Source organism: Zeugodacus cucurbitae, chromosome 2 (genome assembly GCF_028554725.1).
Source record: "Zeugodacus cucurbitae isolate PBARC_wt_2022May chromosome 2, idZeuCucr1.2, whole genome shotgun sequence".
NCBI lineage: Eukaryota > Metazoa > Arthropoda > Insecta > Diptera > Tephritidae > Zeugodacus > Zeugodacus cucurbitae.
In genome coordinates, this window is record NC_071667.1 from 36419337 (window position 1) to 36446532 (window position 27196).

The 27196-nt window shown below is 41.3% G+C and overlaps 1 protein-coding gene and 1 pseudogene across 11 annotated transcripts in view; one reads left to right on the forward strand and one right to left on the reverse strand.

Moving 5' to 3' along the window:
• The window catches only part of LOC105219969 (uncharacterized), an 833969-nt gene that overhangs the window by 451496 nt on the left and 355277 nt on the right, over positions 1-27196 (forward strand). The window lies entirely within an intron of this gene.
• Positions 18359-18536, reverse strand: LOC114805085 (small nucleolar RNA U3; annotated as a pseudogene).

The following is a 27196-nucleotide window of genomic DNA, read 5'->3' on the forward strand; positions in this document are numbered from 1 at the left end:
TGAATAGTTCTGCCGGTAATCCATCGGCCCCCGCCGCTTTGTTGTTCTTCAAGCGGGTAATTGCTATTCGAATTTCTTCATGGTCGGGTAATGGAACATCTGTTCCATCGTCATCGATTGGGGGATCGGGTTCGCCATCTCCTGGTGTTGTACTCTCACTGCCATTCAGCAGGTCGGAGAAGTGTTCCCTCCATAATCCCAGTATGCCCTGGACATCGGTTACACCAGATTACCACCTTGGTCTCTACATGAGGATGCTCCGGTCTTGAAACCTTCGTTAAGTCGCTTCATTTTTTCATAAAATTTTCGAGCACTCCCTCTGTCTGCCAGCTTCTCAAGCTCTTCGTACTCACGCATTTCGGCCTCTTTCTTTTTTTGTCTGCAAATGCGTCTCGCTTCCCTCTTCAGCTCTCGGTATCTATCCCATCCCGCACGTGTTGTGGTCGTTTGCAATGTTGCGAGGTAGGCAGTCTGTTTTCTCTCCGCTGCGAAACGGCACTCCTCATCGTACCAGCTTGTTTTTTGTCGTTGCCGAAAACCAATTGTTTCGGCTGCAGCGGTACGCAGTGAGTTTGAGATGCCGTTCCACAGTTCCCTTATACCGAGATGCTGATGAGTGCTCTCAGAGAGCAGGAGTGCAAGTCGAGTAGAGTATTTCGTGGCTGTCTGTTGCGATTGCAGCTTTTCGACGTCGAACCTTCCTTGTGTTTGTTGACGGGCATTCTTTGCTGCACAGAGGCGGGTGCGTATCTTCGCTGCGACCAGATAATGGTCCGAGTCTATATTTGGTCCTCGGAGCGTACGCACGTCTAAAATACAGGAGACATGTCTTCCGTCTATCACAACGTGATCGATTTGGTTCCGCGTGTTTCGATCAGGAGACAGCCAAGTAGCTTGATGTATTTTCTTATGCTGGAATCTGGTACTACAGACGACCATATTTCGGGCCCCAGCGAAGTCGATCAGCCTCAGGCCGTTTGGCGATGTTTCGTCATGGAGGCTGAATTTTCCTACTGTTGTGCCAAAGACACCTTCTTTACCCACCCTGGCGTTAAAATCACCAAGCACGACTTTTACATCGTGGCGGGGGCAGCGCTCATAGGTGCGTTCTAGGCGCTCATAGAAAGCATCTTTGGTCACATCGTCCTTCTCTTCCGTTGGGGCGTGGGCGCAAATCAGCGATATGTTGAAGAACCTCGCTTTGATGCGGATTGTGGCTAGACGTTCATCCACCGGGGTGAATGCCAGGACTCTGCGACGGAGTCTCTCTCCCACCACAAATCCAACATGTCACAGGACCCACCTTCTTCCGTCCTTGTCCCGTCCATCGCACTTCTTGGATGGCGGTGATGTCAGCCTTAAGTCGTATGAGGACATCAACCAGCTGGGCAGAGGCACCTTCCCAATTAAGGGTCCGGACATTCCAGGTGCATGCCCTTATATCATTATCCTTAAAACGTTTGCAGGGGTCGTCATCAAAAGGGGGGTGTCTCATCCGAGGCTTTCGTAGATTTTTCATTGGGGGGTGTTTTTATGTGGTGGGTCCCAAACCCTACGCACAACCGCATAAGCGGGCTTCGCCTTCTCACTTTAGCTCGCCTTCAAACGGATGTCTGTTGGCCACCCAGAGGATACTTGGTCTAAAACCGGAAGTCGTGAGCTGCTTGAACCATGTGGAGAAGAATCGTTTCTGGCCACTCCCAAGTGAGTGACAATCAAAAACTTTCCTCACTTGCGTGAACTTCTACACATGATCCCATCCTCCAACTTACTTACTTACTTATAACTATACATAAATATTTATGTTTTCTCAGCTGCACTTACATAGGTTGTAAACAATGTACCTGTAAACATGTATGTACATATAACCAAATACATGTGTAACTGTCTATAATCTATAACTATCCCCTCCCTTAAACAGATGCGTCCCGAATCTGCTTTATAGTATGTTTACATGTGAAAATAATCTCGTTCTAAGCCCGTTCAATAATCTAACCGTTTACATATAGCCAAATGAGATTATCAATTGTCAAATGTGTTGCATTTGTTGTTGTATTACACAGATTTCTCTCGCTGTCGGCCATTGTTGTTTACATTTTCATTTGACATTTCTCCTTTTCTTCGCAAAAGTATCGATAAACCTAGGAATAACACCGAAAATCTAGTTGTATAAAACGAGATTATTTTATAATCTCGGATTATCCAGAGAGGAATTTTGTATGGGAAATCTCGTTTCTTAATTACAGATTATAGAGTTATGCTCGTAAATGGAGATAAGCCTTCAATAGTTTTCATCGTCAGGTCATCATGCTCACTTGTAAAAAGGTTACTTGGCTGCGATGGATTGGAAAATGTGCTGATTACTGAATCTGATCTTTTACATTTTAGGTACACAATTATGGTTGTTATTAATGTACCTGTTATTGAAATGAGGACATACCAATAAATATTTCGTTTTGATGCATCTTCACTAAATTTTTCTATCTTCTGTAGGTTTTGTATGTGTATTTGATGCAGGTAAGGTAGCGTTGGGATTGTGGCATGCTCGGAGATATTCAATTTGAAGCGGTTCGTTAATTCAGGCACCATAGATGGACTTTTTTCGCTCACCGGGTACTTTGTATTATTTATTAAAATATCGTTGTCGTACATTATTAAGAATGTCCCCATCAATTCATTCGTTTAGTTTCCTTCTGTAAAGATTATATTCTGGTTGTTAACTAACAGAATGTTTTCGTCGATTTGGATGACCGGAGGTACATGGTATGTTGTCTTACAGGTTGCCGAAATGTCGTTTGGCATTTGGTACATGCAGGAATCAAATGTATCAATTTGACAGAAAGGGATATTTACAGTTTCCTTGCAGTTATAAAGCGGACTACGGTGTTTCCCGTATTTAGCAGCATATTTATTTCTTAAATCTGATATCGTGTTATTGTATACTACCGGAAAAATTTCTATTAATGGGCAAACAGAGTGCTCTTTTGGTATTTTTACCAAATATTTTAATATCTCATTATTAGAGTAGATCTTAACATTTCCAGCAGCCATAAGGGCACTTATACCTAGTTGGTAATTTTCTTGATTTAATACTTTCTTAATTTCGTTATCTGATAAAATTAGCGAGCGTAAATGAATAGACAACATTAGTGAGAAGCGAGATTACTCTTTGATTACGAACAGCTATAATCTGAAATAAGTCTGGATACATTTTACTTTCTACTTTCTCGTAATGATTATATTTGAGTTTATTAATTTGAGAAGTTAACTCGTTTATCTTATTTACTAAATCAGCATTTATCTCTATCTGCTGGTTTTCAGCTTCTATTAGCCTTGTTTGCCTTTCTCCTAATATCTCGAAATCACTGTGATCCGGAGTGCCAGCAACAAATTTCAATGCAGAACCTAAAAAATTTATTGATCTAGTTTTCTACTACGAAAGCTCAGTGCATTAATGAGGCGAAGCATCTCGTTGGCATCGGCCTCCAAGAATTCCTTTTTCTCCTGGTTTTCGAAAAGCTTTTTCAGGTTGGAAATGTCAAGGGCCACTTCCTCAAATTCAGTTATGTTTATGGTATGTACAAGATATATGTAGGTGTCATAAATAGCTACTTCTCCTTTCTGAAATGGGATATACCTGGAGTGGCTGTAATCTAGAATCTTAGCCTGGATGGTGACCATATTGAGGAGCCTGTAATAATAAGTTATTTAGCGAATGTTGGCTTTATGTACTTGTTTTCCATCTACTAGGACAGTTGAACCTAAATCCTCTTGTACTGTTCTTTCAACATATCTATTGGTTACTTTAGTACCTCTTCGTTTGTCTAACTTAATACAAATTTTTTGACCTGGGAAGAATTTTCTACCCTCCGATTTATATTGGTAATCTCATTTTGTTGGTTCTGAACTTTTAGTAAAAGCTCTCGAATTCTCTCTTTCTCAGGTTTTGGTAAGGAAAATATAACATCTATCGGCTTTCGCTGGATCGTTGAATGGATTGAGTTGTTATATTTTTTAACTGCTACCTGCATTAACTCTTTTATGTCCGTAAGTCCAATTTCCTGTTTTACTGTTCTAGCAATTTCGCTAAGTGTAGAGTGAAATCTCTCAACTTGGCCATTTGTACTGCTATGCATTGCAGGTGCTGTGAAGTGCGTCATATCAAAATTGTCTCGAATGACTGACTTTATTGTTTGAGAGCAAAATGTTGCTTCATTATCTGTGACTAAAATTTTTGGTTTTTTGAAAAATCCTAATATCCTAATTATTGGTACTTTAAATCTACAATTGAACGAGACTCTATGGGTTCAATGAACGCAAACTTTGAAAATTTATCCAAGCACGTAAAAAAATATTGGCCATTTGTACTGTATATATCCATGTGCAGGATTTCCCCAGGGTAAGTGGGTATTGGGGTTGATTTCATAATCTGCTTTTTAGGATGTCTAACATATTTACTTTTCGCGCAAATGCTGCAATTTTTCGCAAAGTCTGTTATCTTTTTCCTCATTCTAGGAAAAAAATATTCACTAATTAATTGGAGAATATTTTCTCCAGCGGCTCGATGAGCGCGATTATGTTCTGTAGCGATTGCTTCAATTTGATCACTTTCGTTTGGTAAGTCCATAACCAAGTTTTCTGTGTGTTTGAAGCGAACCGATGGAAATAGTTCTACAATCTCATTTTAATTTTTCCTAGCACAGTGAGTGGGCAATGAATACCATTAACAACATCTGCATTAATAGCATCCTTTAGTAAATGATATAGAGACTGAATGTCGCTAAATTGAATATCGTGACGCTTATATCCAGGAAACGGAGAAGTTACTACACGGTCAGAAATTTGCGCTTCTGATAAAACAATTTGATTTCTAAAACTATTGATATTTGTTGGTACGGTCTGAATAAACTGGGTAAAAGAAAGCTCGCTGTTTGTGCAGTATTGTGTACTGTACTGATCGGTATTATCGCATTGATTCATGTGTTGAATGTACTGCCGCGAAAGGGCATCTGCTACCACATTTCCAGTACCTGGTTTGTAATGGAATTTGGGCGCAAATTCTTCTACAAAACTTCTCCACCGTTTTAGTTTATTATTGGGGTTACGGTCCGAAATGGAAAATGTTAGCGGCTGGTGGTCTGTAAATATGTTAAGGTTGTTAACGCCGTACAAATAATTTCGTAAATTCTGCAATGACCAAACAATCGCAAGCATTTCTCTTTTATTAGTAGCATAGTTTTGCTCTGCGGAAGATAGTGTCCGGGATATAAAGGTTATAGGTCTTTTCTCCAGCTCCGGTTGCTACAGAAGAAGCGTCGGTGGTTAAATCAAAAGGTTTACTAAAATCTGGAAAGCGAAGAGTAACATCTTCAGATGCAAGTATTTCTTTTAGTTTATTAAACGCCTTTTGAGCCTCCTTTGACAATGTTATTTGTTTACTACTTGAATGTTTCGGGTTTATGTGGCCGTTTTCTCTCCTTAATATTTCCGTTAGCGGCTTTGCAATTTTCGCATAATCTCGAATAAATCTCCTATAGTATCCTGACAGTCCTAAAAAGGAGCGTAATGCCCGACGAGTTTTGGGTTCGTCAAATTTTAGTATGGCAAGTGTTTTATCGTCAGCTGTCTTAAGGCCATTCTCGGAAACTACAAAACCAAGGAACTGTACGCTAGTTCTGAAAAATTTGCAACGTGTCCCGATATCTTCTCTCAATATGTCGTCTATCGCTCTCTGAAAAATACTAGGAGCATTTTTCAACCCAAAGGGTAACCTGCAAAATTCATACTTGCCGTTATTAACGGAGAAGGCTGTTTTCTCACGATCCTTTTCAGCAAGAAAAATTTGGTGAAATCCCGACTTTAGATCGATCGTTGTAAAATACTTTGATTTTCCAAGATTCGTTAGAATCACATTTGTGTCAGGAATACCGGTCAGGAATAGTTTTTTTCATTTAATTTGCGATAATCTATTACCATCCGTAGCTTTTTGCTACCTGTCTCATCAATTCCTTTTTTGTCTACAACCTATACTAGGTTGTTATAGGGAGAGCGACTTTTGCGACTTCGGAATTTACAAATTTTGTTGCAGACATTTGATAAGGATAAGATTTCGAATAAATAGGTTCGCTAGTTGTTGTTTTGATTGTCGCCACCACTTTAGTGTTATACGGTAAAGCTTCTTCTGGGTCTGCAAATACTTTTTCAAATGATTTCAACATATTTTGAAACTTTAGGTTTGCCCTGGGCGGAACATTTTCGACAATAGTTTGCAATGTATTAATTTGAACACATTCCAAAAAACGTATCTGTTCCCTGCCATTATTATAGTTCGAATATCCAGTATTTGTATTTAAATAGATTTCTGTTATTGTACCAAATACTTCTATCCAACATTTCGAAAATAGTTGTGGTACCATTAATGGATGATAAACTGAAAGGTTTTTCCAGTTTTTTGATTGACGTTAGAAATTCATGGTTAAATACATCATTTTTCGATGTTCCCGTGTCAATAAGTAATTTAAGTTCTTTCCCATTACGTATTTTAATTAACACATACGGCAATTGAGAATTGTTATATCCTTGGAAGTATTCTTCATTCCTTCACTTTCATATATTTGGTAATGATTCACATGCTGACCACAATTGTTTTGTCTATTATCGTCTAGCCACAATCCGCATAAAAGCGAGGTTCTTCAACATCTATATTTGCTGTCCTCATACGACTAAAGGCTGACATCACCGCCATCCAAGAAGTTCGATGGACGGGACAAGGACGGAAGAAGGTGGGTCCTTGTGACATCTACTCCAGCGGCCATATAAAGGAACGCAAATTTGGTGTTGGATTTGTGGTGGGAGAGAGACTCCGTCGCCGAGTCCTGGCATTCACCCCCGTGGATAAAAGTCTAGCCACAATCCGCATAAAAGCGAGGTTCTTCAACATATCGCTTATTTGCGCCCACGCGTCAACGGAAGAGAAGGACGATGTACCCAAAGATGCTTTCTATGAGCGCCTAGAACGCACCTATGAGCGCTGTCCCCGCCACGATGTCAAAATCGTGCTTGGCGATTTTAACGCCAGGGTGGGTAAAGAAGGTGGAACAACAGTCGGAAAATTCAGCCTCCATGACGAAACATCGTCAAACGGCTTGAGGCTGATCGACTTCGCTGGGGCCCGAAATATGGTGGTCTGTAGTACCAGATTCCAGCATAAGAAAATACATCAAGCTACTTGGCTGTCTCCTGATCGAAACACGCGGAACCAAATCGATCACGTTGTGATAGACGGAAGACATGTCTCCTGTGTTTTAGACGTGCGTACGCTCCGAGGACCAAATATAGACTCGGACCCTTATCTGGTCGCAGCGAAGATACGCACCCGCCTCTGTGCAGCAAAGAACGCCCGTCAACAAACACAAGGAAGGTTCGACATCGAAAAGCTGCAATCGTAACAGACAGCCACGAAATACTCTACTCGACTTGCACTCCTGCTCTCTGAGAGCACTCATCAGCATCTCGGTATAAGGGAATTGTGGGACGGCATTTCAAACTCACTGCGTACCGCTGCAACCGAAACCATTGGCTTTCGGAAAAGTCAAAAAAACAGCTGGTACGATGAGGATTGCCGTCTCGCAGCGGAGAGAAAACAGACTGCCTACCTCGCAACGTTGCAAACAACCACAACACGTGCGGGATGGGATAGATACCGAGAGCTGACGAGGGAAGCGAGACGCATCTGCAGACAAAGAAAGAAAGAGGCCGAAATGCGTGAGTACGAAGAGCTTGAGAAGCTGGCAGACAGAGGGAATACTCGAAAATTTTATGAAAAAATGAAGCGACTTAACGAAGGTTTCAAGACCGGAACATCCTCATGTAGAGACCAAGGTGGTAATCTGGTAACCGATGTCCAGGGCACACTGGGATTATGGAGGGAACACTTCTCCGACCTGCTCAATGGCAGTGAAAGTACAACACCAGGAGTTGGCGAACCCGATTCCCCAATCGATGACGATGGAATAGATATTCCATTACCCCACCATGAAGAAATTCGAATAGCAATTACCCGCCTGAAGAACAGCAAAGTGGCAGGAGCCGATAGCTTACCGCATGCATCAACTTCTTTGCAAAATATGGTCGGAAGAAAGCATGTCTGACGATTGGAATCTCAGTGTGCTATGCCCAATCCATAAAAAGAGAGATCCAACAAACAGTGCCAATTACCGTCGGATAAGCCTCCTAAATATCGCCTATAAGGTTCTATCGAGTGTACTGTGTGAAAGACTTAAGCCCACCGCCCACAAACTGATTGGACCTTATCAGTGTGGCTTTAGACCTGAAATGTCCACCATGGACCAGATATTCACCATACGCCAAATCTTGGAGAAGACCCGTGAAAAGAGAATCAACACACACCACCTTTTTGTCGATTTCAGAGCTGCTTTCGACAGCACGAAAAGGAGCTGCCTTTATGCCGCGATGTCTGAATTTGGTATCCCTGCAAAACTAATACGGCTGTGTAAGTTGACGTTGAGCAACACCAAAAGCTCCGCCATGATTGGGAAGAACCTCTCCGAGCCGTTTGATACCAAACGAGGTTCCAGACAAGGTGACTCACTATCGTGCCACTTCTTTAACTTGATGTTGGAAAAAATAATATGAGCTGCAGAACTAAATAGAAAAGGTACAATCTTCTACAAGAGTGTACAGCTACTGGCGTACGCCGATGATATTGATATCATCGGAAGCAACAACCGCGCCGTTTGTTCTGCTTTTTCCCGCATGGATAAGAAGGCGAAGCGAATGGGTCTGGAGGTGAATGAGGACAAGACGAAACATCTCCTGTCATCAAGCAAACAGTCGGCGCACTCGCGTCTTGGCTCCCACGTCACTGTTGACAGTCATAACTTCGAAGTTGTAGATAATTTCGTATACCTGGGAACCAGTATCAACAACACCAACAATGTCAGCCTCGAAATCCAGCGCAGAATCACTCTTGCCAACAGGTGCTACTTTGGACTGAGTAGGCAATTGAACAGTAAAGTCCTCTCTCGACGAACCAAAATCAAACTCTACAAGTCGCTTATCATTCCCGTCCTGCTTTATGGTGCATAAGCTTGGACGATGTCAACATCAGATGAGACGACACTAGGAGTTTTCGAGAGGAAAACTTTGCGCAAGATTTACGGACCTCAGAACATTGGCAACGGCGAATACCGCAGACGATGGAACGATGAGCTGTACGAGTTATGCGACGACATTGACATAGTTCAGCGAATAAAAAGACAGCGGCTACGCTGGCTAGGTCATGTTGTCATTAAGGGGTCGATTTAACCCTGAAATGAAAACACGTAAGGCATCATTCCTATACTTCTCATTAAGAAGTTTCAAGGCTTCTCTGTCCCCGTTATATTGCATAACTGCTTTATTTGTAAGGAGTGTCAGATGCTTCTCTACTGAATCGTAATAGTCCGTAATGGATCGTCTTCCCTGTCGCAAAGTGGAGAGTTCTTGCTCTAGAAGATATAACGGTCTTTTATCCGAGTATGTTTGGTCAGGCCTTGCTATTATAGCATCAAAATTCAGGGGCGTGCTAAATGCTGATAACATGGTATCCGCCGCTCCTGTTATTTTATTTCGTATTATAGCTATGGCTTGATAATACCTATTTGAGCCTAAGTATTTTTCATAAGGCTTCATAGCTGCTTTTGCAGACTGTCGCCATGATGGATATCGAACCGACTCATCGGAAAACTCGGGTACAGTCTTCACAACATCGAGTCCAATATCGCATTGGATATTTGTATCTATTTCTATGTCCTCGTACCTCAAAACTTTTGGTGTAGAAACATTTAAACTCAACGCGTCAAAATTAGCTTACACCTGCCTAATCTGTTCAGATACGCGCTGTTCCAGCTGATTCGCATGTCCCGTTGTCCTGGCGTGGAATTGTTGACTTCCTTTTTTTCGATTGTCCTTGGCGTGGGATTGTTGACCTCTTTTTTCTTCCCGATGCACGATTTTTCCACTTCACTTTATTTTTTTATTTTTTTTTTGTTTTTTTAGGGTGTTCTCCTGCTGTTCTATTATCCTGACATAAGGATTTTGGGGGGATGGGGTCATATGTAGAAGTTCACGCAAGTGAGGCAGTTTCTGATTGCCATTCACTTGGGAGTGGCCAGGAACGATTCTTTTGCATATGACTCAAGCAGCTCACGACTTCCGGTTTTAGACCAAGTATCCCCTGGGTAGCTAACAGACATCCGTTTGGAGGCGAGCTAAAGTGAGAAGGCGAAGCCCGCTTGTTCGGTTGTGCGTAGGGCTTGGGACCGACCACATAAAAAATCTCCCCAATGAAAACAAACATCGAGCCTCGGATGAGAAACCCCCCATTTGATGACGACCCCTGCAAACGTACTAAGGATCATGATTTGAGGGCATGCACCTGGAATGTCCGGACTCTTAATTGGGAAGGTGCCTCTGTCCAGCTGGTTGATGTTGATGTCCTCATACAACTAAAGGCTGACATCACCGCCGTCCAAGAAGTGCGATGGACGGGACAAGGACGGAAGAAGGTGGGTCCTTGTGACATCTACTACAGCGGCCATATAAAGGAGCGCAAATTCGGTGTTGGATTTGTGGTGGGAGAGAGACTACGTCGCCGAGTCCTGGCATTCACCCCGGTGGATAAACGTCTTGCCACAATCCGCATCAAAGCGAGGTTCTTCAACATATCGCTGATTTGCGCCCACACCCCAACGGAAGAGAAGGACGATGTGACCAAAGATGCTTTCTATGGGCGCCTAGAACGCACCTATGAGCGCTGCCCCCGCCACGATGTCAAAATCGTGCTTGGCGATTTTAACGCCAGGGTGGGTAAAGAAGGTGTCTTTGGAACAACAGTCGGAAAATTCAGCCTCCATGACGAAACATCGCCAAACGGCCCGAGGCTGATCGACTTCGCTGGGGCCCGAAATATGGTTGTCTGTAGTACCAGATTCCAGCATAAAAAAATTCATCAAGCAACGTGGCTGTCCCCTGATCGAAACACGCGCAATCAAATCGATCACGTTGTGATAGCCGGAAGACATGTCTCCAGTGTTTTAGACGTGCGTACGCTCCGAGGACCAAACATTGACTCGGACCATTATCTAGTAGCAGCAAAGATACGCACTCGCCTCTGTGCAGCAAAGAACGCCCGTCAACAAACACAAGGAAGGTTCGAAGTCGAAAAGCTGCAATCACAACCGACAGCCGAACGATTTTCTACTCGACTTGCACTCCTGCTCTCTGCGACCACTCATCAGCATCTCGATATAAGGGAGTTGTGGAACGGCATCTCAAACTCATTGTCGTTCCGCAGTGGAGAGAAAACAGACTGCCTACCTCGCAACGTTGCGATCGACCACAACACGTTCGGGGTGGGATAGATATCGAGAACTGAAGAGGGAAGCGAGACGCATTTGCAGACGTAAAAAGAAAGAGGCCGAAATGCGTGAGTATGAAAAGCCTGAAAAGCTGGCCGACATGGGTAATGCTCGAAAATTTTATGAAAAGATGAGGCGATTCACAGAAGGTTTCAAGACCGGAGCATTATCATGTAGGGACCGAGGAGGTAATCTGGTAACGGATGTCCAGAGCATACTGGGATTATGGAGGGAACACTTCTCCGACCTGCTCAATGGCAGTGAAAGTACAACACCAGGAGATGGCGAACCCGATTCCCCAATCGATGACGATGGAATAGATGTTCCATTACCCGACCATGAAGAAATTCGAATAGCAATTACCCGCTTGAAGAACAACAAAGCGGCGGGGGCTGATGGATTACCGGCCGCGCTATTCAAATACGGCGGCGAAGAACTGATAAGGTGCATGCATCAGCTTCTTTGTAGAATATGGTCGGAAGAAAGCATGCCTGACGATTGGAATCTTAGTGTGCTCTGCCCAATCCATTAGAAGGGAGACCCCACAATCTGCGCCAACTACCGTGGTATAAGTCTCCTCAATATCGCATATAAGGTTTTGTCGAGCGTATTGTGTGAAAGACTAAAGCCCACCGTCAACGAACTGATTGGACCTTATCAGTGTGGCTTTAGACCTGGAAAATCCACAATGGACCAGATATTCACCATTCGCCAAATCTTGGAAAAGACCCGAGAGAGAAGAATCGATATTCACCATCTTTTTATCGATTTTAAAGCTGCCTTCGATAGCACGAAAAGGAGCTGCCTTTATGCCGCAATGTCTGAATTTGGTATCCCTGCAAAACTAATACGGCTATGTAAGCTGACGTTGAGCAACACCAAAAGCTCCGTCAGGATCGGGAAGGACCTCTCCGAGCCGTTCGATACCAAACGAGGCTTCAGACAGGGTGACTCACTATCGTGCGACTTCTTCAATCTATTGCAGGAAAAAATAATACGAGCTGCTGAACTACATAGAGAGGGTATAATCTTCAACAAGAGTGTACAGGTCCTGGCGTATGCCGATGATATTGATATCATCGGAAGCAACAACCGCGCCGTTTGTTCTGCGTTTTCCAGACTAGATAAAGAAGCGAAGCGTATGGGTCTGGTGATGAATGAGGACAAGACGAAATATCTCCTGTCATCAAACAAACAGTCAGCGTACTCGCGTCTTGGCTCCCACGTCACTGTTGACAGTCATAACTTTGAAGTTGTAGATAATTTCGTTTATCTGGGAACCAGCATTAACAACACCAACAATGTCAGCCTTGAAATCCAACGCAGAATCACTCTTGCCAACAGGTGCTACTTTGGACTGAGTAGGCAATTGAAAAGTAAAGTCCTCTCTCGACGAACCAAAATCAAACTCTATAAGTCGCTCATTATTCCTGTCCTGATGTATGGCGCTGAAGCGTGGACGATGACAACATCCGATGAGACGACTCTTGGGGTTTTCGAGAGAAAGGTTTTGCGCAAGATTTATGGTCCTCTAAACATTGGCAACGGCGAATACCGCAGACGATGGAACGATGAGCTGTACGATTTATACGACGACATTGACATAGTTCAGCGAATAAAAAGACAGCGGCTACGCTGGCTAGGTCATGTTGTACGGATGGAAGAAAACACTCCAGCTCTGAAAGTATTCGATGCAGTACCCGCTGGAGGAAGCCGCGGAAGAGGACGACCTCCACTCCGGTGGAAAGACCAAGTGCAAAGTGACCTGGCTTCACTTGGTGTTTCCAGTTGGCGCCAAAAAGCAAAAAGGAGGAATGAGTGGCGCGCTCTGGTGGATTCGGCTATAATCGCTTAAAGCGGTTCCTACGCCAAATATATATATATATAAGGATTTTGGGAACAGACTTACAAAAACTCGTTGGGCGCCAATTAAATAAATGGTTAGACACGGTGCTCTGCGCTCAGTGGTCAATTTATTCTGGTTCTTCTTTTTCAAACTACTTCTATTTATACTTATGCTAGTACCGACGCGCAGGTCAGTTGTTTTCCAAATATTATGTGTACTTATCTACTTCTAACAAAGGAAGGGAAATATTTATGGTTTTGGGACTATTTGTATTTATATTCTATTGTTCTGATTTTTACTGATAATCATAAGCATTTGTATACATGTGTGACTATCTATAACTAAAGGGTGATTTTTTAAGAGCTTGATAACTTTTTAAAAAAAAAAAACGCATAAAATTTGCAAAATCTCATCGGTTCTTTATTTGAAACGTTAGATTGGTTCATGACATTTACTTTTTGAAGATAATTTCATTTAAATGTTGACCGCGGCTGCGTCTTAGGTGGTCCATTCGGAAAGTCCAATTTTGGGCAACTTTTTCGAGCATTTCGGCCGGAATAGCCCGAATTTCTTCGGAAATGTTGTCTTCCAAAGCTGGAATAGTTGCTGGCTTATTTCTGTAGACTTTAGACTTGACGTAGCCCCACAAAAAATAGTCTAAAGGCGTTAAATCGCATGATCTTGGTGGCCAACTTACGGGTCCATTTCTTGAGATGAATTGTTCTCCGAAGTTTTCCCTCAAAATGGCCATAGAATCGCGAGCTGTGTGGCATGTAGCGCCATCTTGTTGAAACCACATGTCAACCAAGTTCAGTTCTTCCATTTTTGGCAACAAAAAGTTTGTTAGCATCGAACGATAGCGATCGCCATTCACCGTAACGTTGCGTCCAACAGCATCTTTGAAAAAATACGGTCCAATGATTCCACCAGCGTACAAACCACACCAAACAGTGCATTTTTCGGGATGCATGGGCAGTTCTTGAACGGCTTCTGGTTGCTCTTCACCCCAAATGCGGCAATTTTGCTTATTTACGTAGCCATTCAACCAGAAATGAGCCTCATCGCTGAACAAAATTTGTCGATAAAAAAGCGGATTTTCTGCCAACTTTTCTAGGGCCCATTCACTGAAAATTCGACGTTGTGGCAGATCGTTCGGCTTCAGTTCTTGCACGAGCTGTATTTTATACGGTTTTACACCAAGATCTTTGCGTAAAATCTTCCATGTGGTCGAATAACACAAACCCAATTGCTGCGAACGGCGACGAATCGACATTTCACGGTCTTCAGCCACACTCTCAGAAACAGACGCAATATTCTCTTCTGTACGCACTGTACGCATTCGTGTGGTTGGTTTAATGTCCAATAAAGTAAACTGAGTGCGAAACTTGGTCACAATCGCATTAATTGTTTGCTCACTTGGTCGATTATGTAGACCATAAATCGGACGTAAAGCGCGAAACACATTTCGAACCGAACACTGATTTTGGTAATAAAATTCAATGATTTGCAAGCGTTGCTCGTTAGTAAGTCTATTCATGATGAAATGTCAAAGCATACTGAGCATCTTTCTCTTTGACACCATGTCTGAAATCCCACGTGATCTGTCAAATACTAATGCATGAAAATCCTAACCTCAAAAAAATCACCCGTTATTACTTATAACTATACATAAATATTTATGTTTTCTCAGCTGCACTTACACAGGTTGTAAACAATGTATATGTAAACATGTACATATCTAATCTATAACCCATGTTCAATGAAATAATGAAACATGTAATGTGACAAAGTTCTCACTGGGTATCTTTACTTTCGTGGTCAGCTACGAAGTCACAATTTCACTCATGCCGATCAGTGTAGCGAGCTCATTCAAGTTTATTTTCATCGTGACCAATGAACAAGTGAGTAAAATCAAATTGTTACTATAAACTCGTTTGAGTCATAAATTGACGGCAGATATAAGTGTAGAAATACTATAAGTTTCTTTGGTTTGGTGGATTTTTGATATTAATATTAGTACTCATTTACACCAATTTGTTTGGCTCATGAGTTAGTGCACTAATTTCATTATTCCTCAATGCAGATCTCTGATGTACATACTGAATTTCATTCATAAGGTAAACCCGTCTTTGACAAAATAAAGTGCGTGCACATGTCGTTTCAGTACGATGATGATGGCGAAATCCCTTATCTACAATTTCTTCACGTCATTGTTAAAAATCAAGAGTTGAAGAATTTTCTAATGATCACTTAAGAAGTGAAAAGAGGCAACATAGCCCTCTCCAGATTCATAATATTTAATGCGAAGCATGTCTTCTGGGGATCGCGCCTAACGTCAACTAAAGGGCGAGATTTATTCCAGACAGCGCAAGAAACGGGGTGTGAATTCGTATCGACTGGAACATCAACTTACTGACCAACGGATACCTGCAAAATACCGGATGTTATAGACTTTTATATAACAAGAAAAGTATCTCGAAATTTTATTGAAATAGAAGGTGGTTTTCATCTGAGCTCTCATCACTCCCCACTATATCTAACACAAAGTGAAACAGTCATTAAAAGAGATCTTAGTTTGAAGCTATACAACAAAAATACGGACTGGACTTCATTGAAACAAATCCTTCAGACCAAAATAAACTGTCCCCAAATCACAACAATAGAAAAACTAGAGCTAGAAGTTGACAAAATCACGAAAGAAATTCAAGAAGCAGCTTGGGATAATACTCCGGAGATAAAGCGGAAAATTATAGGTTCAAATTACGCTAAAGAAATAAAAATGCTCATTACTAAGAAAAGAAAGTTGCGACGGAAATGGCAACAAACAGGCTCACCACTCGACAAAACCAACCTTAACAAGGCAACAGCTGAATTAAAACGTGAAATCGCTCATATTAAGAATGAGTCAATTCATAAATATTTATCTCAACTAATCGCTGATAAAAAAAATGATTACACACTCTGGAAAAGTACCAAGTATCTTAAACGCCCAACAAGGTACATTGCACCATTAAAAAATTGCACCAAATACATGTGCTAGAAGTAATTGTGATAAAGCTAATGCATTTGCAAAACACCTAGCTGAAACCTTATGTCCAAATGAGAGTAGTGAAAACACATTCCTCAGTAACATTCAATCAGATCATGCAATCCCACCAATCACCATATGTGAACTTAAAAAGCTTAAAGTTAAGAAAGCAGCTGGATTCGATCTAATTACAGCTGAAGTTTTAAAGCAGTTACCATATAAAAGTTTAATGAAGCTCACATATCTTTCAATACATCAAACCGTCTGACACATTTTCCAAGTCTTTGGGAAGTTGCTAACGTTGTTATGGTTCCTAAGCCAGGAAAGGATCCTCATATTGTCTCGTCATATAGACCAATTTCACTACTTCCACAAATCGCAAAACTTTTTGGAAAATTAATTTATCAAAGATTGAAATCTATAATCGATGAAAAGCAATTAATCCCATCGCATCAGTTCGGTTTCAGAAACAAGCATTCAACAATAGAACAAATTCATAGAATAGCATCCGAAATTGATAAATCATTGGAAGAGGGGAACGTATGCTCCGCTGTATTTCTTGACGTTGCGCAGGCATTTAACAAGGTGTGGCACGAAGGCCTTATGCAAAAACTACAATCATATCTTCCAATTGAGTATTGTGCTCTTCTACATTCATATATAACCATGAGATTTTTTCACGTAAAACTAGAAGAAATTTAAGCAGGAGTACATCAGGGAAGTATCTTAGGTCCACTTTTGTATATTCTGTATACAAGAGACTTACTGTTAGCGCCAAACAGTATGACTGCCACTTTTGCTGATGACACCGCAATACTATGTGTCGAAAAAACAGCTGAAAAAGCTGCGCTAAATCTGCAACATGCAATTAACTCTGTGGTAAATTTGACTAAAAAATGGAGAATAAAACTAAACGGTGGCAAGTCGGTTCATGTAAATTTTACAAACAAAGTATTCTCGGTGCCTGCATACCATATGCAAATACAGCCAAATATCTTGGTATAACGCTCGATGCCAAATTACGTTGGAAAGAGCATATTAAAATAAAAAAAGATTGTACTTAATTTGAAATTATCAAAAATGAAGTGGCTAATCGGACGAAGGTCAAACCTGTCCATACACAACAAACTACTTATATATAACCAAATAATCAAGCCAGTATGGTCATATGGTGCGCAACTGTGGGAATGTGCCAATGATAGCAGTATTAATATTAAACAACGGTTTCAGAACAAGGTGCTAAGTAGTATTGTAAATGCTCCTTGGTGCAGGAGATCTAAAGATGAATACAGTCGCTGGCGAAATAAGGATTCAGGCAGAGGCCCATTACAAAAGCCTTAATGAACATGTTAACGAGGAGGCGAGAAATCTCCTCTTAGACACATGCCTTTCTATTCGATTATGTCGAAAAAGATCCCATAATTTAGTTGGAAGCCAAAACATGTAAATATTATTATTAATTTCTTTGTAATTTGTTTTTAAGTTATTCAAATCAAACTGTTCGTTAGCTTTTAAAAACTAGTTGTAGTGATATCAAACATTATTATAGTTTTAAAAAAATGATTGTAATAAAAAAAGGTGCGTGGAGTCCCTACGCGCGGAAGAAGTTATACTTCTTAGTGATATTCCAAGAAATGCATATCATTTTGATCATGGTGGAGTGACCAACACTTTCTTAAATTCACATTTTATAAAGCAAACTCCAAATCAATTATCATTTCTGGGTTCTGACGGATTGATATTTATAATATCTACAATTGGATTATGATAACTAAAATACGATATGAAATGCCTTGCATCCATTTCATCTATATTTCTCGCGAATACCGCATCAATAGTCGTACCTCCTTTTGTCGTAGGATCATTTCTTCCATTGATCATTTCTAATGAAAATTTCTCTCTGAGAAATACCAGTACTGGTGCAGCTTTTGGCAATGAGAAATTTACATTGAAATCTCCCGCAAGTAGTACCGGTGGTTCGCTATACTCTACTGGTTCCACGCACCTTTTTATTATATATAATTATTTGTATAAAACCTTGGAATTTATTCATTCATTAAAATCACCACTCAGAAGTCGTTTTATCCGTTGTAACCGAGCGATCATCGAATAAACATAATTTCTAATATGCCACAAGACAAAATTAGAAATGAAGTTCATAAACTCCTCATCGCGGGTGCTAATTTTGCAAAGAAAGTAAATGAAGACTGACTACAGAAATGAACCTGTGAAGTATAGTATTAACTTTTCAACGGCCAATGCAGAGTATTTCAACCAAAATAGTTGAGAATTCGCTGAAATGAAACAGAAACGAAAGAAACATAATGCGCAAGCATACAATCATACATATGCGTACACAAAACCAACCAAAAATTTAAACATTGTTCTACAAAAATAAGAATTGCTCAAATAGCATAAGCATGCCAAGTGCTTTAAGTTCTCTGCTTTACTCTCATTCACTCTCTCTCTCTCTCTCTTTCGCGTTAATTGTTCAACGTTATTCCCTATCCACTGAAGCGTTAAAGAATTATCGCAACCTTTTCCGAAGTCGTATAAGAAGTATAACTTCAAAAAAAAAAAAAAAACAAGTAAGGAAGGGCTAAGTTCGGGTGTAACCGAACATTTTATACTCTCGCAATTTATTTATTTAACTTAATTAATATTATATAATACACAATTTGACCCACATATTCGTTATGTATGTTATATAAAGTCCATTGAAAGTTGGAAACCCTAATATTAGGTTAGAAGCACCGAGGTCCTCGTGTTCGATATATGGGGCCTTGAAAACCTATGGTCCGATTTTGGCGATTTTTAGAATGGGGCTGCCACACTATTAACATAGTATTTGTGCAAAGTTCTGCACCGATATCTTCACTAATGCTTACTCTCATTGTAATGCTTACTCATATTGTAAAGTAAACAATTCAAATCGTCTTCAAAGTTCTGGTATATAGGAAGTAGGTGTGGTTGTGAAGCGATTTGGCCAATTTTCACAAAATATTATTGTGAGGTAAGGAAACTATTACAAACCAAGTTTCATTGAAATCGGTCGAGTAGTTCCTGAGATATGGGTTTTCACCCATAAGTGGGCGACGCCACGCCCATTTTCCATTTTGTAAAAAAGTCTGAGTGCAGCTTCCATCTGCCATTTCTTATGTGAAATTTAGTGTTTCTGACGTTTTTGGTTAGTGAGTTAACCCACTTTTAGTAATTTTCAACCTAACCTTTGTATGGTTATTTTCCGATTTCAACTATTTTCATGGTGTGTGGTGGGGTACGTAAGAGAATCGACTGCAGAAAGTTTGGTATATATAGCTTCATTGGTTTGCGAGATATATACAAATAATTGATTGGGGGGCGGGGCCACGCCCACTTCCCCAAAAAAATTACATCCAAATAAGCCCCTTCTTAGTGCGATCCTTTATTCCGAATTTTACTGTTATAACTTTATTTATGGCTTAGTTATGACACTTTATGTGTTTTTGGTTTTCGCCATTTTGTGGGCGTGGCAGTGGACCGATTTTGCTCATTTTCGAAAGCAACCCTCTCATGGTCCCAAGGAACATGTGTTTCATTAAGATATCTCAATTTTTACTCAATTTAAAGCTTGCACGGACGGACGGACGGACAGACGGACAGACGGACGGACAGACATCCGGATTTCAACTCCACTCGTCATCCTGATCATTTATGTATATATAACCCCATATCTAACACTTTTATTTCTTGGTGACACAAACAACCGTTATGTGAACAAAACTATAATACTCTGTGCAACAGGTTTCGAGAATATAAAAAGAAATATGTATGCGAGCTTATTGATATGTTTATAGGCAAAGTTGTCAGGGGTATGGGACGCAATTGCTTATTTTCAACGTAAAGTCGTCGTTTTTTCGAATTCTTTTCAATAGATACATTCACATACATATTTTCAAATATATTTTAATTTTTAAAGAAAAAAAATGTGGTGATTATTGCGATAATCTTAAATGAAAGACATTAAATATTTAAACTAATGTTATATTTGATTTGATTCGCTACTAGATCAAATAGAACATATTTAGTAGGGATGAGCGATATTTCATTACCGGTGATTTTATCTCTGCGAGAGTGACTGCTAGGCCGTTATATCAGTGATTGGTGATTTTTCTACAAGCCACTATTTTACTTTGAATGAAATTTATCACTGGAACGATTAGCGGTGATTTTTTGGTGTTTGAACTAGATATATTGTGAATATATTAATTTGAATAATATTCCACGGTTGATTTAAAAAAAAAAACTTCAAATACGAAGTTTGATTTCGTGAATCACGTGATAAAATTATATATATATTATTGTTATAATATAAAAATGCGAAAATATCTTTTAATAAAAAAGAAATTAATTGTGGCAATTTTTCGACCCAATAAGTGAAATTCATTCAAAATTTAAAATTTGCGAAAAAACAATTTCGTATAAAACAACGAACGAAAAATGCACGGTATAACATTAAAAACAATGCTAAATAAACATACACATATTTGGCTTTATAACAGGGTGGTTTGTTATATGTTAAATTTTTTTTACATATTCATATTATTAAAGCAAATTTCGATCGCTAGACGCTATAAAAAATTACTGTGATTTAAAAGTCGCCGTCCCTCTTTTCACTGATTCGATTAAAAATCACTACTTCGTTCATCATTTATAATTAGGAATAAGCACTAAGTTTTATACCTGCAAGTGCATTCATACCTAACTCTTGCTTATTTAATGTTTGTTCCCTTTTAAGGATGGGATCATGTGAAGGAGTTCACGTAAGTGAGGAAAGTTTTTGACTGTCATTCATTTGAGAGTGGCCAGAAACGGTTCTTCTCCACATCAATGCAGCTCACGACTTCCGGTTTTAGACCAAGTATCCTCTGGGTAGCAAAAAAACAGCCGCTTGGAGGCGAATTAAAGTGAGAAGGCGAACCTGCCCCTACGGTAGAGCGTAGGGTTTGGGACCCACCTTATAAAAACGAAGTATGTATGTATGTATGTGATTGGCGTTGCAACCGTTTAGCCGGTTATAGCCGAATCGACGATAGTGCGCCACCTGTCTCTCTCCTTTGCAGTTCGGCGCCAGTTGGAGATCCCAAGTGTAACCAGGTCGCTCTCCACCTGGTCCCTCCAACGGAGTGGAGGCCTTCCCCTTCCTCGGCTTCCTCCGGCGGGTACTGCATCGAACACTTTCAGGGCTGGAGTGTTTTCGTCTATTCGGACAACATGACCTAGCCAGCGTAGCCGCTGTCTTTTTATTCGCTGAACTATGTCAATGTCGTCGTATAACTCGTACAGCTCATCGTTCCATCGTCTGCGGTATTCGCCGTTGCCAATGTTCTGAGGACCATAAATCTTGCGCAAAATTTTCCTCTCGAAAACTCCTAGTGTCGTCTCATCTGATGTTGACATCGTCCAAGCTTCTGCACCGTAAAGCAGGACGGGAATGATAAGTGACTTGTAGAGCTTGATTTTGGTTCGTCGAGAGAGGACTTTACTGTTCAATTGCCTACTCAGTCCAAAGTAGCACCTGTTGGCAAGAGTTATTCTGCGCTGGATTCCGAGGCTGACATTGTTCGTGTTGTTGATGCTGGTTCCCAGGTATACGAAATTATCTACGACCTCGAAGTTATGACTGTCAACAGTGACGTGGGAGCCAAGACGCGAATGCGCCGACTGTTTGTTTGATGACAGGAGATATTTCGTCTTGTCCTCATTCACCTCCAGACCCATTCGCTTCGCCTCCTTATCCAAGCGGGAAAAAGCAGAACAAACGGCGCGGTTGTTGCTTCCGATGATATCAATCTCATCGGCGTACGCCAGGAGCTGTACACTCTTGTAGAAGATTGTACCTTCTCGGTTTAGCTCTGCAGCTCTTATAATTTTTTCCAGCATCAGGTTAAAGAAGTCGCACGATAGTGAGTCACCTTGTCTGAAACCTCGTTTGGTATCGAACGGCTCGGAGAGGTCCTTCCCAATCATGACGGAGCTTTTGGTGTTGCTCAACGTCAATTTACACAGCCGTATTAGTTTTGCGGGGATACCAAATTCAGACATCGCGGCGTAAAGGCAACTCCTTTTCGTGCTGTCGAAAGCAGCTTTAAAATCGACAAAAAGGTGGTGTGTGTCGATCCTCTTTTCTCGGGTCTTTTCCAAGATTTGGCGCATGGTGAATATCTGGTCAGTTGTCGATTTTCCAGGTCTAAAGCCACACTGATAAGGTCCAATCAGTTTGTTGACGGTGGGCTTTAGTCTTTCACACAATACGCTCGATAGAACCTTGTATGCGATATTTAGGAGGCTGATCCCACGGTAATTGGCGCAGATTGTGGGATCTCCCTTTTTATGGATTGGGCAGAGCACACTGAGATTCCAATCGTCAGGCATGCTTTCTTCCGACCATATTCTGCAAAGAAGCTGATGCATGCACCTTATCAGTTCTTCGCCGCCGTATTTGAATAGTTCTGCCGGTAATCCATCGGCCCCCGCCGCTTTGTTGTTCTTCAAGCGGGTAATTGCTATTCGAATTTCTTCATGGTCGGGTAATGGAACATCTATTCCATCGTCATCGATTGGGGAATCGGGTTCGCCATCTCCTGGTGTTGTACTCTCACTGCCATTCAGCAGGTCGGAGAAGTGTTCCCTCCATAATCCCAGTATGCCCTGGACATCGGTTACCAGATTACCACCTTGGTCTCTACATGAGGATGCTCCGGTCTTGAAACCTTCGTTAAGTCGCTTCATTTTTTCATAAAATTTTCGAGCATTCCCTCTGTCTGCCAGCTTCTCAAGCTCTTCGTACTCACGCATTTCGGCCTCTTTCTTTTTTTGTCTGCAAATGCGTCTCGCTTCCCTCTTCAGCTCTCGGTATCTATCCCATCCCGCACGTGTTGTGGTCGTTTGCAATGTTGCGAGGTAGGCAGTCTGTTTTCTCTCCGCTGGGAGACGGCACTCCTCATCGTACCAGCTTGTTTTTTGTCGTTGCCGAAAACCAATTGTTTCGGCTGCAGCGGTACGCAGTGAGTTTGAGATGCCGTTCCACAGTTCCCTTATACCGAGATGCTGATGAGTGCTCTCAGAGAGCAGGAGTGCAAGTCGAGTAGAGTATTTCGTGGCTGTCTGTTGCGATTGCAGCTTTTCGACGTCGAACCTTCCTTGTGCTTGTAGACGGGCGTTCTTTGCTGCACAGAGGCGGGTGCGTATCTTCGCTGCGACCAGATAATGGTCCGAGTCTATATTTGGTCCTCGGAGCGTACGTACGTCTAAAACACAGGAGACATGTCTTCCGTCTATCACAACGTGATCGATTTGGTTCCGCGTGTTTCGATCAGGAGACAGCCAAGTAGCTTGATGTATTTTCTTATGCTGGAATCTGGTACTACAGACGACCATATTTCGGGCCCCAGCGAAGTCGATCAGCCTCAGGCCGTTTGGCGATGTTTCGTCATGGAGGCTGAATTTTCCGACTGTTGTTCCAAAGACACCTTCTTTACCCACCCTGGCGTTAAAATCGCCAAGCACGATTTTGACATCGTGGCGGGGGCAGCGCTCATAGGTGCGTTCTAGGCGCCCATAGAAAGCATCTTTGGTCACATCGTCCTTCTCTTCCGTTGGGGCGTGGACGCAAATAAGCGATATGTTGAAGAACCTCGCTTTGATGCGGATTGTGGCAAGACGTTCATCCACCGGGTTGAATGCCAGGACTCGGCGGCGGAGTCTCTCTCCCACCGCAAATCCAACACCAAATTTGCGCTCCTTTATATGGCCGCTGTAGTAGATGTCACAAGGACCCACCTTCTTCCGTCCTTGTCCCGTCCATCGCACTTCTTGGATGGCGGTGATGTCAGCCTTAAGTCGTATGAGGACATCAACCAGCTGGGCAGAGGCACCTTCCCAATTAAGGGTCCGGACATTCCAGGTGCATGCCCTTATGAAAAACGAAGTACCAATGATAAATCCATGAAAGCCTCGGATGAGAAACCCCCTGCAAACGTTTTAAGGATTATGATTTATGTCCGGCCCCTTAATTGGGAAGGTGCCTCTGTCCAGCTGATTAATGTCATCATACGACTAAAGGCTTACATCATCGCCATCGGGACATCGACATCGCCCGAAATGTGGTCGTCTGTAGTACCAGATTCCAGCACAAGAAAATTCATCATCGAAACACGCGTAACCAAATCGATCATGTTGTGATAGACGGAAGACATGTCTCCAGTGTTTTAGACGTGTGAACGCTCCGAGGACCAGATATAGACTCGGACCATTATCTGATTGCAGCGAAGAACGCCCGTCAACAAACACAAGGAAGCTTCGACGTCGAATCTCGGTGTGCTCTGCCCTATCCATAAGAAGGGAGATCCCACAATCTGTGCCAATTACCATGGGATAAGCCTCCTAAATATCTCATATAAGGTTCTATAGAGCGTACTGTGTAAAAGGCTAAAGCCCACCGTCAACAAATTAAACAAATTAATTGGATCTTATCAGTGTGGCTTTAGGCCTGGAAAATCCACAACTGACCAGATATTTACCATGCGTCAAACCTTGGAGAAGACCCGTGAAAAGAGGATCGACACTCACCATATCTTTGTCGATTTTAAAGCTGCTTTCGACAGCACGAAAAGGAGTTGCCTTTATGCCGTGATGTCTGAATTTGGTATCCCCGCAAAACTAATAAGGCTGTATAAGTTGACGTTGAGCGACACCAAAAGCTCCGTCATGATTGGGAAGGACCTCTCCGAGCCGTTCGATACCAAACGAGGTTTCAGACAAGGTGACTCACTATCGTGCGACTTCTTTAACCTGATGCTGGAAAAAATTATAAGAGCTGCAGAGCTAAATAGAGAAGATACAATCTTCTACAAGAGTGTACAGCTGCTGGCGTCGTTAGTTCTGATTTTTCCCGCCTGGATAAGAAAGGCAAGCGAATGGGTTTGGTAGTGGACGAGGACAAGACGAAATATATCCTGTCATCAAACAAAGCCTCGGAATCGGTGGCAGAATTACTCTTGCCAACAGGTGCTAGTTTGGACTAAATGGGAAATTAAAAAGTGAAGTCCTCTCTCGACGAACCAAAATCAAATTCTACAAGTCCCTTATCATTCCCGTCCTGATTTATGGTGCAGAAGCGTAGACGATGACAACATCAGGGGGGTTACTCTGTAAGGCGTTGCGCAAGTGAAAATACTCCCAAACGCATTTCAGAAGAATTACACATACTTACAAATAAAGACATATAGTACATACATATGAGCAAGAAGAGATTAACCCATATATCATTAGTAGGAATTTTAATTATATTATTTACTTTATTAAATAAATAGACCTCAATATTTAAGAACTATAAAATAATCATATTGTTTTGTATTTGCTTGAAAGTTTGGCTTCAATCTCATATTCCAATAAATAATTTAAAACACAATACAATTAGAATTATGGATGAACATATGATTGTTTATATTGTGCTCTCGCAACTTATTTTACAGAGAGTACAATAGTTTTGTTCTTATAACTGTTGTTTTTAACACCTTAAATTAAACGTGTTAGATAGAGTTAATCGAGAATGACCAATTTGAGTAGAAATTATTGAAATCCGAATGTCTGTCTTTTGGAACTTCATTGATATTGAGATTTTTCTGTCAGAGATTTGTTTGCAGAACTTCATTATGTAAGTCCTCTCTAATAACTAACTGTAATAATCGCTGAAGATTTTAATATTTGTCAAGTCTAAAGGGACTACAATAAGATATACTCTCGAAGAAACAATTTTCATGGCCTCTGAGTCTTACAATATATAATAATATGATATTATTGAGACGACATTAGGAGTTTTCGAGAGGAGAATTTTGCGCAATATTTATGGTCCTCAGAACATTGGCATCGGCGAATACCGCAGACGACGGAACGATGTGCTGTACTAGTTATACGACGACATTGAAATAGTTCAGCGAATAGAAAGACAGCGGGTACACTGGCTAGATCATGTTGTCCGAATGGACGAAAACACTCCAGCTCTGAAAGTGTTCGATGCAGTACCTGGCGGAGGAAGCCGAGGAAGGGGAAGGCCTCCACTCCGTTGGAGGGACCAGGTGGAGAGCGACCTGCTAACACTTGGGATCCCCAACTGGCGACGAACTGCGGGGGAAAGAGAGGAGTGGCGCCCTATCATCGATTCGGCTATAAAATCACATACATCACATCCCTTTTAAGCTATATTCGTTTCAGCATTCATGAAAGTAAGCAGGACTTGCTGACATTCTGGCATTATGGTCTCATGTTGATTAATATAAAAATTTATTGAAATGTTAATCTGAACTGAGATCCGCTAAAATTTCATTAAAAAAAGTTGAGTCTGTATCAGAGACCTGCTCACATAATTTTCATACTTCTGTATCAAAAACACTCAGTCAAATATGTCGCGATGGTTTAAATACTCACAGAATTTTTCCACTAAACTCAAAGCGGTTAAGAACACTTAACTCTCTTCAGCTTATTCATGTTATTACTTAAATGACATTCTCAAATTGTTGCAACTCTGCGAGTATTGAGTTCATCTAATACTTTGTTGTCCTTTGCATGCTCGTTTTGGGTGGTTTGTATGTGATTTACACGAGTGGCAGATTGAGCAGTCGAAGCCGCTGCCATGCATGTGCTAAGGACCCTGTAAGAAACCACTAATGGTCAAATCATCAACAAAAAATAGTTAGAGTTAATGTGCATGGTGAAAAAATTATAAATTTTTAGCAAAAGCAAAATTTGTCTATGTTAAAAAGGGATATAAATATTTTAATTCTACAAGCTAACCAAATTTTTCAATCCTAACTATTATATGAAGAGTCAAATTATTGACATTGTTCTTGCAGGGAATGTTCC